We start from the raw sequence: 6,000 nt of genomic DNA, 5'->3' as shown, positions 1-6,000 counted from the left end.
GTTTATTTATACAATGGAATACTACATGGCAATGAGAAACAATGAAATCTGGCCATGTGTAGCAACATGGATGGACCTTGAGGGTGTTATGCTGAGCGAAATAAGTCAGGCAAAGAAGGACAGATACCATATGTTTCCAATAATAGAAGGATTAGGGGGAACTTAACAGAGGACTATGGGGGAGAAGAAGGGGAAAAATAGTTGGGGAGAGGGAGGGAGGCAAACCATGAGATACTCTTGAATACTGAGAACAAACTAAGGGCTGATGCGGGGGGGGGGGGGGGAGGGCCAGGGGAGTGATGGGCATGGAAGAGGGCACTTGTTGGGATGACCACTGGGTGTTATATGGAATACAACTTGACAATAAACTATGAACGAAAAAAATAAAAAATAAATAGGTACTGAAAGAGTAGAAGAGAAAAGCGAAATTGAAAATAACTTAGTTGCCCCACAAAGACTTCCCTTCTCTCCTTCTGCTGTGGGGAATTAGGCACAGCCCTCCGGTGACAACTGTAAACAAGAGGGGGCACTGTGAGCCTCTGTTGTGGGGACCATTATTGTAGGAGTCCAATTCTCCAGTTTGGAATCTCCACTTCCAAGGGCTATTAGAATTTCATCATGAAATACTGGATAGATTACTTCTGTTGTTTATTGGTTCCTGAGAAATCAGATCAAGTATTTAAATTTTCAGCTTTGGCCTCCTAGTAACTCTTATGAAACACTGGCCATGGTCCCCACTGATCACTAGAGATACCTGGACCAGCAGCTAGGCTGTTAGTGTTCCCCTCTGTCACTCTGCATCAAAAGCAGAGTAGAATCCCAGCCCTGGGTTGAAGCCATTGCTTTGACATTTTCAAACTCCTCACTTGAAATGAGGTACAAAGCACTGTGTCTATATGAGTATATTTATATTTATAGAAAACCTATACATATACACTGTGGGGTGTGTGTGTGTGTGTGTGCGTGTGCATGTGTGTGCGCACGTGTGTGTTGCACAGTGAAGAACAGAGCACATAGAGCCGCTCATGTCATGGTGCATACAGCCTAGAGGACCCTTCTTACTTTCATCTATCCAGATCTCACTCATTCTTTCCTTTTCCTTTTTTTTCTTTATTCTTTTAAATTTAAATCCAAGTTAGTTAACATATAGTGTAATATTGGTTTCAGGAGTAGAAAACAGTGATACATCACTTACATACAACACCCAGTGCTCACCCCAACAAGTGCCCTCCTTAGTGCTCTTCTCCCATTTATCCCATCCCTCCACCCAACACCCCTCCAGCAACCCTCAGTTTGTTCTCTGTATTTAAGAGTCTCTTATGGTTTGTCTCCCTCTCTGTTTGTATCTTATTTTTGCTTCTCTTCCCCTATGTTCATCAGTTTTATTTCTTAAATTTCACATAGGAGTAGATCATTCTTAAAGGTCCTCACTGGAACCATCCCCAAGCCAATGAAATGCACCAACCTCTCCTTCCTTTGATCTCCAAATAATCAACTGCCTTTATTCTCTCCACTCCACCTATTCCAAGTTCTTGAACCAAATCATCTAAAGGACCCAGGCCCCTTAGAAGCAAAACATCCATAAATAAATACTGGAGCCTGAGTGATCCTTCTTCTTGACTGTCAGGAATTTTCACCTGGTATAATTAACCTATAATTTATAGTGTCCATAAATGCCTTTGGAGAGGAGAGAGATCTACGAATCACCAAAAATTATATGCAAAATTGTGTGTGTGCTATTTCTGGAAGAAGCATGAAAAGCTTTCATGGAATTCTCAAGGGGATACTGAAGCCAAAAAAGCTAAGCTCCTCTGTTTTGCTAGGTGTTATGCAATTATGGCACTTTTTCAATCATTAGGATGAGCCTGGGCATCCATTTTACATCAGCTCTAATTTCTAATAACAAAAACATGTCATTTCTAGAAATATGTATTTATTTCTTTTAAGTGCCATTAAAGAACTTAAATGCAAAGTCCAGTGGAGGTTATGATAAAGATTTTTACCTATTTTAATACGTAAATTGCCCAAGGGCTTATATCAGCTTGCTATCATTGTACACTCGATCACAAAGGAGAAGCTTGCACACTTAAATAGAATGAGTGGTAATTAATTCTCACAGGTTACAATGAGAATCATAACCATGAACCTAAAAATGAAGCTGAAAATTATTGAAATATGTGTCTAACAGAACTGTCTTGTCACTCTCCATTTCTGTCAGTTGATACTTAACATTGCATTAAGACCACCAGGAAAAGACTTCAAATTTCTAGAAAAAGATGGACCAAAAAAAAAAAAAAGGTCAAATTCTCAATCTCACAGCTAAACATTCTTAAATATCTTTTATGCTCTAGTTTGCTTTTGGTGTAACAGAAACAGCTGCATCAACTGTAACCTTTGGGGAGGGGGCTTCAATACATATCTAAAACAATGAATAAATACTTGCCCCCTTTGATCACAGCTGTAAAAACTTATATAGAGAAGAGGGAAAATAACTTTCAGATTTTTTTTTATTGCCTTTTGGGCATTTCCTATTCTGTGTGTAATCAAAATGTGTAGAGAGAAATAATATATTTGGAAAGTTAAATAAGATTGTTGTAATCCAAATCCTTCCAGGAGAAAGAATGCATACAGTTTTAAAAAGACAGGAAATGGGGTTCCTGGGTGGCTCAGTCAGTAAAGCCAAAGCCCTTAAGCTAAGCATCTGAGTCCTGATTTCAGCTCAGGTCATGATCTCACAGTTCGTGAGTTCAAGCCCTTCATCGGGCTCTGTGCTAAGCTCAGAGACTGGATCCTGCTTCTGACTCTGTTGTCTCCCTCTCTCTCTGCTCCTCTGCTTGCACTCTCTCTCTCTCTCTCCCTCTCTCTCTCAAACAAAACAAAACAAAACAGAAAAAAAAACTTAAAAACTTTTAAAGAGAGAGGAGAGGATTCTAAAATCAAACTTCTGAAGAAAAACACTGCAGGAACAGTGTATGATAATAATAGTTCACAATTCTTAAATAAGAGGTGTTACATAAATTAAAAACTTGGATATAACAAAAATTTCCATATTAATCCTTATGCCACTCCTTCCATATCAGCACATGACTCTCACTGTGCTCCTTGCACAGATGAAATAGAATGAGAAGGAATAGACCCAAGATGGACAGAGAACAGACTAAGAATAGAAGGAAAACTAGAGCCTGGGCATAATTACACATTCACTTCACACAGAAATCAGTGCAAATTCCTTCAGAAACATAAAATGCCATAATAATAGATATCTTGCAAGGTGAAAACTATTGAGAAAAGCCAGTGAAATTTTTCACATTACAATCTTAAAATCTGTAAACTAAGAATGAAGATAGCTCCTTAGATTTTGTAGTCCAAAGTACTATAAAACATCATTACAACCTAAAACCTAAACACTGAAACAGTTCTTCTTAAAATTAAAACTAAACTAACACATTAACATACCCAAATAAAAATTAAGGCTAAACTAACATATTAACATACCCAAATATGACAATGCAGCGAACTACACAGCATTCATAATTAGAAATGGAAAAAGTAATCTTCAGTTTTTACACTTTATGACTTCTGGATTTTACAATCCCCATTTCCTGTGTGATCACTAGGTGGTCTATATTAATGTGCTGTGTTCCCTAAATGAACTACAGTGCAATTCAGGAACAAGACAGAAGTTTAATCCTTAGCTGCTCTCACCACATTATGGCTTCCAAAAAGATCTGCTCCATGACAGAAGTTCTATGAAAGAGGGGTTCAAATAGACTAACTCACTGAACTTATTCAGTAATTCCATTAAAGAAAGGAGGTGAACGGTTAAGCAAAAAACACTTCTCTTTCACTTTCTCTTCCTTTTCCTGGCCATTTATTTTTATGGCTACATCAATTGTGCACATCAGGACTTACAAAGCATTGTAAAAAGAGTGTCAGTCATAACTAAAGGGAGCAGAGGTTTAAAGGTAATATCGGAGCAGCAAAATCAAAAGGTTAAGCTGAGAATTACAGACACAGAGCAACCTTATATAATATCTTATCAGGGAGATCCAAGCATAACAGAAAGAACTGGAGTAAGATGACAGGGAGGAGAGATTACATAAAATACTAATGTGCCCCCAGGGTTCTGGAACTAAATGGTGAACGGTATGTCTAGATAAGCTAGAGAGAGTTCATTGTAAATTTGGAGTTCAGAGTATAAGATGACATGAATATAGAGATAAGTGCCTAAGTACCCAAGTCGATGACAAATGCATTTGTAGGCATTTTCTCAGGGGCTTAGAGAATACACTGATTATCTGTGGTACCCCAAAATCCTGAAAGAAATAATATGTAGTACGGGGGAAAGTCTGCTGGGTACCATAGTCACCTGTAGGATAAGTGTCCTATTACCATCATTATGGGGCTCTCCCTCTTATCTATACCATAGCTGTTTCCATGTTCATAATTATTTCCATCGATCTGATCTCAGTTTACTTCTCCTGCCATTTAACTGCTTCAGGTCTTTGAGGAAGCAGTTATTAAATCCCTATCCCCAAATTGCCAAGCGATCCTTCAGGAACTAAGAAAAATTATCAGAGATTCCCTTTCTGAGACAAGCACTGCGTTCCGTAGCCCTCAGTAGAAATAGCTTGGGAGAGACTCGATGTACCTTGACAATCATCCACAAGTACATTCATTCATTTACTGAATAAAGATCTACTGAGCACCAAACATATTTTAGGCTTTGTGATGGTGAGGATACACAGTTGAAAAGTAAGTCTCTCTTCTCAAGCAGCTCATGGTCTGGAGGAGAGAGAGGCACACCAACAAAACAATACAGTAAGTCAACCTCTGCTTGGTGGGGACCCAGAACATGCCAGTGGGGAGAAGGCCACTGGTAAGACAACAGGGACAATCAGAGCAGGCAAGATAAGGAAAGTATTCCCTGGATGTCCCCAGGATGGATGAGTAGAAGTTTGCCTAGGTGATAAATAGATGGAGGACATTCTAGAAAGAAACCACACAACTTCAGTTGTAATGAAAAAGTAAATTATTGTTACCAAATATTACATTAAAGAGAATTATCATACCATCATTTCTTCAGAGGTATTCATCTTATTCTTTTGGCTTCCAGTTTCATATGCTTAGCGTATCATCGTGAACATTTACTGATACCACAGAGTGGAAGTGGCCCTCTTCCTCTAGGTTGCCATATCAATGTCATTGGGCTTCCTTACTTCTTCAGCTGACAGTCTGGCATCTTTGCTCAAGATTCTGCCTGCCTTACAAACACTGTATCTTTACTTCCTCTCCATCCCTGCCTTGTTTCAGTGCAATTGCTCTGATGTCAATTTCATTCTCTTCCATTCCCCATGGCTAAAAAAGAAAGAAAAGTGGAGCAAGAAGATAATTTCACTTTGGGTTTTTCTTAACCACTTATATGGCACCAGATTTGAGCTCTCTGACGAGCCCATTCATTTCCGCTTGGGTCAGCCACCCTGTTCAAATTTGAAAGACCTTTCTGGTTTCTGTTCCATCAATCTGTCATCGCACTTGGCACATGACAGGTGATATGCAGGTGGAAAGGCTCCATTCCTATAAGCCTGGCCCTCAAATTTTGTGGGAAAAGAAAAGACCTTCAATAATTTTTTTTTTTATGATCCCAATCTCTAAGGGTACCTGAACAAGAGTACATGACTTTAGGTGAAACACAAAGGTTACAAATCATGTCCAAGTGCTAGCAGAAAGCTAGAATTCTACCCAATTCTCTCCTACTTAAGAAAGCATATTAAAAACATATCAATTTTATATAGATAATTTTTATTCTACCATAATTAATTTATAGTTTACTTATTCAAAAACACCAACATTTTAAATATTAATAATACTATCTATTATTAGAGTCATCTGTCTAGTGGTTACCCAATGCCAGTCTGCCCAACACTATAGCTGGTTGTATGAGCCACACTAGGAGACAGAATGCTGCTTTGTCTGGTCTTGTTTGCTGCATTCTGGTGT

The sequence above is a fragment of the Hyaena hyaena genome, unplaced genomic scaffold, assembly GCF_003009895.1.
Source record: "Hyaena hyaena isolate Hyena2069 unplaced genomic scaffold, ASM300989v1 scaffold_251, whole genome shotgun sequence".
In the NCBI taxonomy this organism is placed as follows: domain Eukaryota; kingdom Metazoa; phylum Chordata; class Mammalia; order Carnivora; family Hyaenidae; genus Hyaena; species Hyaena hyaena.
Note: the sequence above shows the minus strand (reverse complement) of the source record.